Source organism: Hibiscus syriacus, unplaced genomic scaffold, assembly GCF_006381635.1.
Source record: "Hibiscus syriacus cultivar Baekdansim isolate YM2019G1 unplaced genomic scaffold, ASM638163v2 tig00003721_pilon, whole genome shotgun sequence".
Classification (NCBI taxonomy): domain Eukaryota; kingdom Viridiplantae; phylum Streptophyta; class Magnoliopsida; order Malvales; family Malvaceae; genus Hibiscus; species Hibiscus syriacus.
In genome coordinates this window covers 2399476-2412536 of record NW_024061981.1, presented here as the reverse complement: position 1 = coordinate 2412536, position 13061 = coordinate 2399476, and positions in this window count along the sequence as shown.

The window sequence follows — 13061 nt, the reverse complement described above, 5'->3', positions numbered from 1 at the left end:
AGATTTACAAAAAAGTCGATAATTAAAATTTATATGAAGTTCAGGGGTTAAATTTTTTTTACTCTTTCATTAAACCTTTTTTATATTTTTAATTTTGTAAAAACAATTATATACATATTATGAATTTAATTTTTTTAAAGAAAATATATAAATATTTTACAATTTGTAATATTATACAAATATATAATGACAATTTGGTCAAATATACATTTCAATAATCTTTTATTCCTTTAACCAAACACGGTAATCTTACATTCCTACTAAACCAACCAAACACAAAATACAACATTCTCAGTAATCCTATTCCCTGGTAATCTTTTATTCCCACTGGTAATCTTACATTCTGTGAACCAAACGCACCCTTAATGTGTATATTTTATAATATTAAGAATGATTGCCTTTAATTTCTATATCTTATAATTTAATCACTGATTTTAATTTTTTATCATAAGTTTTTTATGTACTAGTTTTAATTTTCTATATTTTAGTCATTGTTTAAATTGTATCTTAAATTTTATTATTATTATTATTATTATTATTTTAATTTCAATATGTTTAAGTTATTAATTTAAATATTATTTTATTATTATTTTCATTTTAGTCATAATAATATATGTTATTTGATTAATTTTATAAATTAATAATAATATTTATTTATTTTTAAATATTAAGAAAGTACAATCTTAATATAACTAGATGTCTTATTATAGTATTTTAAAAATAAATAAATATACTGCTTATAAAAACCAGAATATATATATATGGTTTTATTTAAATTATTTTCTTAGGAAAAATTATAATATTTTATTTATTTATTTTTTAATATTGAAGAAAGGGGTTGTCTTAAAGCAACTAGATATCCCATTCAGATATTTTTAAATAAATAAATATCCTCATTTTATATCTTAATTTAAATTATTTTTAAATTAATTTTAGGAAAATGTTTTATTAATATTTATTTATTTTTTAATATTAAGAAATGGGCTGTCTTAAAGCAACTAGAGGTAATTTTCTGATATTTTTAAATGAATAAATATCATATTTATAATAACTTAAATATATATATATATAAATATTTACTTTACTTTTATATTTTATTATATTTTCTTAGAATTATCTTAATAAATTTGCAATAAGAGAATCATAAATTAAATTTACATTCGAATTCTTAGACTTCTACTACTAGAAACAATTTATAATCGACAAAGACCAATTTTGGGCGTTGTGGGGGTGCTAATCCTTCCCCAAACGTAACCGACCACAAATCTCTTTTTATTATTAAAAAAAATGAATTTTTGGTTAAATGCATACCAATTTATCTTTTAACTGATGTTTTCTTAAAAACTCTTTTAAAATATAATTTTTAGGTATTCGACCTACCTAACCCAAAAGGCCGATGGCGACTCCCAAAACATTTCAATAAAAACCATTTTTTCCACATTATTTTTTCCGCCAAGGAAATTTCGTGCCCGGACGAAAACCGGTTACGACAAAAAGAATTATATATTACTTTATTGTTAGATTGAGATTGAAGAAGACTAAAATTTAAAGAATATTTGATCAATTGAAGACTAAGATTTGAAAAAAAGAAAAAATATGATTAAATTTAATTCAAAATAGAATGAAAAATAAGTGAAATGGAAAAAGAGAGTCAAAAGCTAAACATTTTATGAAATTATAGAAATTCGAGAACTTATATAAATATAAAAAATTGATTAAATTTAATCAAATTGAATGAATTAATAAAAGAAGTGAGAAAAAGGTAAAAACTAAAAATTTAAGAAATTATAAAATTAGGAGTCAAATTATAAATAGTAAAAAATTAGGGATTTTAATTATAATTACAAAAAATTAGGTTCCTTGAATGATTACTCAAGATTATTTTCTTAGAGTTGATCTTATTCGGACACTTAAAGTGATAAAGTTAAATATTAAAATTAGTTTAAAAAATACTTTAAATCCTTATTTTTGAAAAATCGATATAATTTGGACATTCATTTTAACATTAAGCCTAAAATTACTTAATATAGTGAGATTTACATATTTAATAATAAACAAAAATGCACCGGAAGGAAAAAGCTTCGTTTGGTCGAAGTTCAACAGCGATTTCAATACTCACCAACCCCGCAGATGAAAAATATACAAGGTAAATTATATTAGTAACCATCTAATCATAGTTTCTTTTTATTTTGATCACTATTTTTAAATTTTTATTAATCAAATCATTCAATTATTTAAATACATTCAATTAAATAATTTGTCGTTAATAAAAGTATGACGTGACAGTTAAAAATAGGTATAATTACATATTTGATCTTTAATATTTAATAAATATGGTCATACTTTATTAATTTTAATTTTTTAATTTATTTTATTTTATAACCAATAAAGTGGTGACACATGCTACAAAATATAATGAACAAATATTTTCCACTTGTGGGAGATCAAACCAGTTGCATGTAATATCCATAAGCGCGCTTAAACCATTGGGTTAAACCACTTACATGAATACAGTTTACAGCATCTTATATATAATTGGTTACAAATAATAGCAGAGAAAAAAAGAAGAAGAAATTAACGTATTTTTTAATGATATTGAAAATTAAAATTTTAAGAGAGAGAGTGTGTAATCACCTTAATCATTAAATTAATTTCTATATTCGATTAAAAATTATAATATTATATATATAATCATTAAATTGATTTTTTTTAAAATAAAAAGTAAAATTTAAATTTTTATAATTTTAAACTATATTTATTTTTTATATAATTTCTTTATATATAATCATTAAATTATTTTTAGTATAATTAATAATTAATAATTTTATTTAATGATTATATATAAGAAATTATTAATTATGTTAAAATTTTAAAATTATACTTTGATTATATAAAAATAAATATAATTTTAAATCTAAATTCAAGCTTTTATGAAATTAATTTTTAAATATTCAATTTATTTTTGTACATATTAAATATAGTTTTAAAATATTAAAATCTATTATTATTTTAAATCTAATATTAACTATATTTTAAAATATATAATCTTATACTATTTTAAATTTATAAATCATTAACTAAATTTTCTTAAATAATTTTGATGCTTATATTTTATCTGAAAAATCAAAGTTAGATTTATTTTTTTGTGAAGTTTTAGTCTTGGTTCAATGGTAGATGCAATCCCATGCACTCTTAAAGACTCGAGTTCAAATCTCTCTAAATGCTTTTTATCCTTTCAGTTTATTTCCTTTATCTTTAGTTCGAACCCATATAAATTAATAAAATATCCTCAAATCTTATAGTGACACATGTCACCACTTAATTAGAGATTAAATTTATTAAACTGAATTAAAATTATGATTAAATTAATAAAATGTATAAATATTTAAGATCAAATATATAATTATACCAATTTTTTAACTTTCACGCCAATTAAATGTTAATGACAAGTGGTTTGTGTCACACTCTAATTTAGGGGCTCAAATTTATTAATTTTAAAGTGTCGAATTTGTTAGAGTATGCCCAAAGACCAACCATATGATGATTGTAATAATACATTTATTTACCGATTTTATTGAATAAAGGCATTGCCAATATTATTTTCAGTTATATGTATGTGTTTAACATAAACTGAAAGATAATAAAGTCCATATAATAACATTATTAAAAGATCCATAGTCAAGTATTATTATGGCATGGACAATAATAATACGCTTGAGACTAACATGTTATTGATTGATGACAAGGAGTTGTCATTGACATAGAGATGTCAGAATTGATACATGATTATATTGTTAGAGAACAATGTATTGGATTGACCCATTATGAGCATATGTCTTGGATTATTATGTAACGGTCATAACATTACTCATGGTGATGACTATATATATGATCCTTAGACTTGAGATCAATGTCATCCCAACATATAGTGTTGTATGTTTTGATACAGTTAAACATGCTCTATAATATCCTCAACAACGGGTTAGAGACTAGATTGAAAAATTTTAGAAATTGATGATTAAAGTAGGATAATTGAATAGTTCAATGACTTATTGGAAATATTTTATGAAGGCTGTTTAGTAATTATTGAATGAAATAAAGGGTAAAATGGTCATTTGACAAGTAAGATTTTTATTTTCCATTATAAGACAAGATAACCACGTGGAAGAGGAGAGATTTCTCCAGAGTTCTCTTCTTCTCCTTTCTTCTTCTTCTTCACGTGAACCATAAGCAAAGGTAAGATCTCTTGTTGGTTGATATTTAGCTGAATTTAAGATTGGGTTTTGATCATTAGATGATAATTAAGCTTAAGAAAAGCTTAATTTGTCTTAAACCATAAGATAAAAGAGTCAAGAGAGATTAAAGATTAGAAGTTTTTAAAGGAAAAATTGAATGAGAGTTGATAAGTTAAATTGGAAGTTAAATTTAACTTTTCATCAATATAATTAGGACATATAAAGGGTTAGAATTAGATTTAGAACATGTTGTAAATTTGGTGTAATTCTTGAATTCTATGTGGTGGATAGGATTTTGAGGTTTAAGATGATTAATGAGTAGAAATGGGTTTAAGCATGTGTATATGAGTTATGGATATGTAAAAGGTTGAAACATGAGGTATTTGTGAGAAATTGAATGAATTTTCGTGCTTAAAATGTGAATTCTGGGCAATAGGTATCAGTACCCATTCAACAGGTATCGATACCCTCTCAAACGAAAAATTACAAAATGCAAGGAGGGTACTGATACCCTAAGGAGGGTATCGATACCCCCTAAAGGAAAAAGTGAATATTGGTTTATTAAGTTCGTTTAAGCTGTTAGTATCGAATTACAAGGTGTAGGTATCTAATAATTGCCTTAAAATGTATAATTGTGTAGATACAGAGCCTAAACGAGTTATGGAACCATTGACAAGTAAGATCGATCGTTGGGAATAGATAAGAGATCGGTATTAACTAGGGAGGCCAGGTGAGTGCATACTTTTGGTATCTTGTGTTAATGGAAATATGACTCGCGATGAGTCTATTTCCTATAGTAGAATGCATGAAGTCATGAACATGAGCATGGTTTGATATGATTATATGTGTTATATGTTGATATGTTTTGTGTGTGATACATGATTTATGAAAATATTATTATATATTAATGGGAAAGCATAAAATAAGTTATGTAATGATATGCTTATAAAAGAAAAGCCATGTAAGTATAAGCTATTTACAGAATAATTAAGCCAAGGTTTATTGTGATATATAAGAATGTAATGTAAGCTACACATAAGTGATAAGTCATGAAGATATGTGATTAAGAGAAGATTTAAGAGAACCAAATATAAATCGGAAGATAATAAATTAGGTGACTCTAGAATAATAATAATAATATATATATAAATTAGGGGACATGAGCATAATGATAATGGAAACCTATAGGATAAGCACTATAGAAAGTGTGATATACTTAAAGGAAATTATGATATAGGAATTATCAAATGAAGAACTATAAAATCCCTATGAGAAAGATTATAGGTGTTATATGAAACTGAATTAAATAAATAGAGTAAACTAATATTTAAATATTGTGAGATAAGTGATATAAGTCATATGTTATTGAAAAGGTTAGTGTAATAAATCATGTAAACTGATAAAAGGTAAATGAGATAAAATAAGTAGCAATTACCTATAAGATTCAAATAAGATTCAATGAATATGTAGCGTAAACTATATAATATATTATACGATTTAAGCATGAAATGAACATAAGATATTGTCGAGACGATTTTTTCTTTTAAGGGTAAAAAGGTGAGATTTTAAAGAACAACATTAATTCTTAATTATCTCTTTTTAATTTAAAAACAAATGCGATTTGAAAGACCTCTCGTTTCGAAAAATTTTGGATTTCCTTTACGATCGAAAAATACGATTCGAAGAGTCGCCACCAATCTTTGATTAGGGTGTGATTGGGCACCCAAAAATGTTTTGTCATTTTAAATAAAAATTAATTTTAATTAAAACAATAAATTGAGGTATGCGTTACCAAAATCCGAGTTCGGGAGTCGGTTACGTGTGGGGAATGATTAGCACCCCCACAACGCCCTAAATCGGTACCTAGTCGATTAATTAACGTCTTTGCAATGAACTTTACAACTTCGAATTTAATTTGATTTTTGATCTCATAAAACAAAAATGTAAATTTAAAACATTCAAAAACACTCAAATAAATTAAATTGAAATTATTGAGTCATTTTAGAAAGATAAAGAATGTTCGATTATTTACAAATATCGAGACCAGATCTTAAAAGTTATAACAACCTTTTCTCGATAAATTTAAATAAACGAACATTTCCTTTTCTTTCGTTCCCAAATTTTAGAGTGATGGATCAAATTTTAGGCGTCACTAATGGGATACACTTTTATTTTAAAATCATTAAAAGCGGACCTCAAATCAGTTATGACTGCCCACTTAAAACAATTTTAAATTAAAAGCATATTACCCTTAGTCCAATTATGTATTATATCGAGTTATGCAAATGAGGTTTCATACACCGGAAATTAAAGATACATGCAATTAAATCTACATGGTTTTACACCAATTAAAATAATAAAGATATTTGAAAAACAACAAGAATACATTATATAAATACTACCAATACTAAATAAATAAATAAATAAAAAGACAAAGTACATACATGCATGTAAACATACATCCCAAAATTATGTGCAAAATATGTGTTAACATACCAATGCTCATATATCCCACTATTCATAGTTCACAGGATTTTAAAAACAAATGTATTTATACATACATATAATACGTATCTAACTAATTTAAGCACAAACAAACCCATGCATATATTTCTGTACGTATACGTATTTAAAATGGACCACCATGCTAAATGACAAACAAATGAAATAAATACACTTACGAGATTAAAATGCATGTAAAATAAAGAAACTAAATCAAAAATTAGAAAGACCTCAAACTGAGAACCAACTTGCATTAACCTCAAAATTGAATTAATACCTCACTTAATAAGCCCAATAACAAAAGAAAACAACTATTGGCCTATATTTGCTAAAATCAGAAACGTTTTGGCTTTAACAAACATGGTTTAAACTTGATTTTAACCCTAATATCCCATTACATTAACTCTCATTCTCCACTGCTGCTCAGGCTTTCCTCGTCACTCTCCTTTTCATTTGCACAGTCAAAAAGTTCAAGGTTTTCACACTCATGACACCGACAGCCTCCCCGATGATTACTACACTCCACTCCGACCACTAAAAGCTCTACAGGAATCCTAAACAACCCTATTTTTTTCTTCCATCCTCAACTTTCGATCACTCAAGTTCTTCATCTCACTCACTTTCTTTTTCTTAAACGAGAAAGCCACTCATAGGCCTTCCTCGTCACTCTCCGGCTCCGACGAGGAGCCGAGTGACTACTATACAACTCCATTTCAAACGTAGTCTCTAAATCATCCCTTTTCGAGCCTTACAACCCACAAATAAACACAGATTCTATAAACCCAAATAACCCCAACCGAGATACTATAAGAGCGTTACCTTCGACTGTTGAAGACGTTTACTTCCTTTGATGAAGGCACAAAGGCTGTTATCGCAGAAGAGGTAAGGTTTCCCTTAGATTTTTCCCTTTTTTCCTTTATATTTTCTCTTGGGTTTTGATGGATTTTTCTTTTTGGGTTGTTATGTTTACTACTCGCTTATTGTTTTAATCACTAATTTAAGAAACAACGATGTCTACCGCTCCAGCCATGAGAGCTTGCACCGTTAAGGTAAAAACTCAACTCCCTATCTATCTATGCTTTTCGATTGCAAGAAAGAAAGAGGAACAAAGAAGTATTATGTACCTTAAAAAAGCTCTGTTATGTATTGATTGTATTGCTGAAAAAACGAATCTACCAGGAAGAAGAAACTGTTTCTTTTCTATTTATTTTCGAACTCTCTGCTTACAAGAACGCAGAGGAAACCCCCTATTTTTTACAATGTATCTCTCCTATTCCCTTCACTCGAATGGTCCTTTTTTGTTTCTTTTGCTTCGTTCTCTTTAAGAAAATGGGGAAGAACCCCTTTCAATTTGCCCTTTGTTTTGAATATCCGGGAGTGGATTTACAGTATACTCTCTTGTTTCTCCAGATCGTTTTTTTTTCTTTTTTTCTCTTCTGCCTGTGTCCTCTCTTCGTTGTGGTGTTCAATTGTTGATATCCCTCCCCACTTACAATACTGTCATTTGTTTTGAATATCCGGGAGTGGATTTACAGTATACTCTCTTGTTTCTCCAGATCGTTTTTTTTTCTTTTTTTTCTTCTTGCCTGTGTCCTCTCTTCGTTGTGGTGTTCATTGTTGATATCCCTCCCCACTTACATACTGTCAAAACCAACGTTACTTCTCTATTTTTTCTCTGCCTGTAACTGTTATATATTGGGCTGATTTGGGCTCATACTGGTCCAAATTTGTATCGTGTACTGGATACGAAGCCTCTGATGCAGTCCCTGGATGAAATCGAGCATCTACAGCTGCCCCTCTTTGCTCATTATCATATAACGAGAATCGAGCAAAGATCAAAAGATGATCGAATTTGTCCGGTCATGAGAACTTCAAAAGATTAAACCACTCACTGTTACGTCGGGATAAATGAGACTTGAAAAATCTTCAAATGACGAGCATGCTCTCTATTCCTTTAGGAAGTATAAGACTCGAACAATCTTCATAAACGTGTCTACTCTCTATTCATTCAGAGAGTTTAAGACTTGAACAATCTTCAATAAAACGGGTCCGCTCTCTATTCCTTCAGAGAGTATAGAACTCGGAAAATCTTCAATAAACAGGTCTGCTCCCTATTCCTTCAGAGAGTATAGGACTCAATCTTTAACAAACGTGTCCGCTCTCTATTACTTCAGAGAGTATGGAACTCAAACGTCTTCTTTTTACGGGTTCACTCCCTCTTTATCTAGGGAGTATGGAACTCGAACATCTTCTTCTTACGGATTCGCTCCCTCTTTCTCTAAGGAGTATGAAACTCGAACATCTTCTTCTTACGGGTTCTCTCCCTCTTTCTCTAGGGAGTATGAAACTCGAACATCTTCTTCTTACTGGTTCACCCCCTCTTTCTCTAGGGAGTATGAAACTCGAACATCTTCTTCTTACGGGTTCGCTCCCTCTTTATCTAGGGAGTATGGAACTCGAACATCTTCTTCTTACGGATTCGCTCCCTCTTTCTCTAAGGAGTATGGAACTCGAACATCTTCTTCTTACGGGTTTTCTCCCTCTTTCTCTAGGGAGTATGGAACTCGAACATCTTCTTCTTACTGGTTCGCCCCCTCTTTCTCTAGGGAGTATGGAACTCGAACATCTTCTTCTTACGGGTTCGCTCCCTCTTTATCTAGGGAGTATGGAACTCGAACATCTTCTTCTTACAGATTCGCTCCCTCTTTCTCTAAGGAGTATGGAACTCGAACATCTTCTTCTTACGGGTTCACTCCCTCTTTCTCTAGGGAGTATGGAACTCGAACATCTTCTTCTTACTGGTTTGCTCCCTCTTTCTCTAGGGAGTATGGAACTCGAACATCTTCTTCTTACTGGTTCGTTCCCTCTTTCTCTAGGGAGTATGAAACTCGAACATCTTCTTCTGCTTTACTACTTTCTTGTGAAGAATTATAGATGATTTGCTTCACTACTCTCTCGTGAAGACTTAAGTTTGATTTGCTTCGAAGGTTGAACCTGAAAATCAAACATTATCAATCATTAATGTGTTCTTGAAAATTTGAAAATCATTATACTCAAAAATTTAGAATTTAAGAGAATCTTTTCGAATTCATTTCTCTTGTGAGGGCTTGTCTCGCCGCAACTAAATGCGAGAGTCTTCCTTGACTTGACTGTCATTTGAACCTCTCCCTTCCTGGGACATTGAATCGGTTAATAACTCCTCGCGTGCGTTTCCTTTTAATCAATTGATCAGCTTCTTTGTACTCGAGAAATTTTTCTTTTTCTCCTACATATGATAGTCTGATGGTTTGCTCCAACACTCTTCCGAGAAGGCTTAAAAAGGATATGCTTCACTACTCTTCGGTGAAGGCTTAAGATGGTTTGCTTCACTAATCTTTGGTGAAGGCTCGACTTTGCCCCAATCTCCTGTGTATAAGTCACTTTAATCGATCGATTCACTTCTTTATACACAAAAAACTTTGTTTTTCTTATATATCTGATGGTCATCACTTCAGAGTAATGCTTCTTTTGTAGATCAGTCCTCTCTGTTCTTCAGATTCTGCCACTCTAAACATGATTCCCTGCGTTTAATGTTTGAAATCTCCCTTTCAACTTGCTGGGATTTTGACATTCTGCATCTTCTCTTTTCACTGGAAGATCTGTCAAAATCATGTATTTATGCATAAAACACGAACACGAATGCAATTAAATGTATTAGTGTAATGCATTTTCTTTTATGCAAATGATGTTCTCATGAATGCATAAATGTCAATTCCATCTTCATTTGACTTCAAAGTGGTGAACTTAGTCTTCTTATACTTGATCATTCCTTTCCAGGGTCTGCTTTATATACCTGTGTCTGTCCATATCTTTTAACCAGAGAAGCTCTTTGCATAACATCCAGAGTTTTTGTACGGGATTACAAGAATACCAAAACTCAATGAAGATTAAAGTGGGATGTTTCGGCTCGCCAACATTGATGCATGTGAAATCACCAGAATAATGCAACTGATGATGGACAAAATGATCATATATGGTAAACTCCACTGTCATTGTTTCACCATTTTCATTCTTCATACATTTTTATCCCCTTGGAACCATTTTTCAATTCAATGATCGTTCCAAAGGTCTTCATTGGCTTCCAAAGATGCCCCATAATAATACCTCTAACTGGAACAAGCCTTCACTAATGCCGCAACGTTATCTTATTTAGGTAAGAGCCTTCAAAATTCCCCAACACCTCAAATTATAAGGCTCATTTTCAATGCCTTCTTGGTCTGAATCTTATCATCTCAACATGATGTGGGTTCAATCGTACCCCGACATTATCTCATACTGGTACGGGCCTTCAAAATGCCCCATCACCTCAATTTGTAAGGCTCATTCTTCATGGCTCCTTGGTCCAAATCTTGTCATCTCAACATGATGTGGGTTTATTCATGCCCCAATGTGGGTATTCATGGCTCATTTCGTACCAAAATCTCTTGACTTTGAATGCTCAAATTATCATGCCGCTACACAATAGTGTTGTCAAATAGCTTGAGGGCTTTTCTTCACGCTGTCATTGACACTTAAGAAATGATCAACCCTTCTAACACAATGTCTTGCTTTTTATTATGAGCTGGGATATGTGTGCCCCTCTCTTCAAATAAAGTGATCATCTTATTCTTGACTGATCATACTCTTGCATTTTACTATGCACTGGGATATATGCCCCTTTCCCATATGGTAATCATTTGCTTGACTGGTTACTGACAACGTCACAAAGGAGTGTTACAAGCTCCATTCCTCAGTCATTCTGATCTCTCGGACTATTTGCTTTCAACACTGTGGAATGCTTCATGTTTTGGCATCACTTATTCTTTCTTCAATAGAGGCAAAAAGAGCCTCGTCAGCCTCAAGGACCTTTCACATTTAAGACTATCCTGTTTGAAAATATTTTTCTCATTTCTCTTATTTTAGGGATCAAAGAATGAAATAATTTTATAAAACACTACCCCTTAATTCAGGCTCACAATTGAATCAAATCATAAACAAGAGTTCACAGAATATCAAAAGAATCAATAGCTCTTTAATATTTTTAGGGTTATAGCTCTTTGACAAGTATCAAAATTAAGGGATTGACTTCAGGTTGGCTTACTATTTTCTAAGGTTTTAACCACCGAAATATTATTTCCTTCTCAGTCATCGTGAATATTGCAACATGCCCTTCTTTCTTGGCTTGTTATTTTAATCGGATGCGGACAAAATGACGCAACTAGCATAATCCATTACTAGACTTTCTAGAACACTTCCATTTCAGTTCTCTGAAATCTTCCATTTGTTCAAACCTCGTAGACTCCTCTAACCAAGGCAGTGCAAAAATATCGATCTAAAAATGAAATTTCGGAGTGCACGTGTGAAATTGACTATAACAGGTGTTCCTTATCTCCCTTAGTCCATTTTTGCCGCAACTCCTTATTTATAAAATTGATTTAATTTGCCATTGTCTGGCTAGCTGAAATCAACTTTATTGTAATTTTCCTTTATCGGGCTAGCTGAAGGATTCATCTCATCACAAAGTCTTTGACTTGACAATTACAGTGGAGCATACACCGAATTGCCAAGTACCCGATTAAGGTCATGGTTTGAATATAATCTATTCATAAAGCCAGGGCTTTCGAGTTTCCTCTATAACTAATTGCTTTAGTGGAATAGCTCAGCTTTATTGTATACATATAATATAATCATCTTTATCAGGGTAGCTGAATTCTATCCATAAAGCCGGGGCTTTTAACCAATTGCTCTAGAGGGACAGCTCAAGCTTTATTATATACATATACTATTATAATCTGGGTATACGGATCCAATTTCTTAAGCTTGTCAAGAAGAACCTGTCATAGTCTAGGTGTTGTTGAAAGTCAGAAAATCTCATCATTAGAGTTCAATTCCCAAGCAACTGACCTAAACTAGACTCATCTACTCGACTATTCCATCCGTAAAGATCATAATCATCATCGAACGTCGTCAACAAAAGTATGGTCTAGATAGTTTTGTAATGTCATACGCAAAAGATGCCCCATGTTGTCAGCTCCTATGCATACATGAATACCAAGCCTATGGTTCATTCTATTATGATAGAAGAAGGCTATATCAGTCCCTGCAATAAAAAAGGTATGGTGTTCAATTATATCTTCTGGGGATAAGGTCAAGGTCCTTGTTTTATCATGTTTCAACCTTGCCATTTTGTCAAAAATTTATAACTCTAACCATTAAAGAGCTTTTAATTCAATTGATATTCAAAGAATTTCAAATCATGAATTTGATTCAATGATCACCATTCTTAAAGTAACATGAGTTCATTTA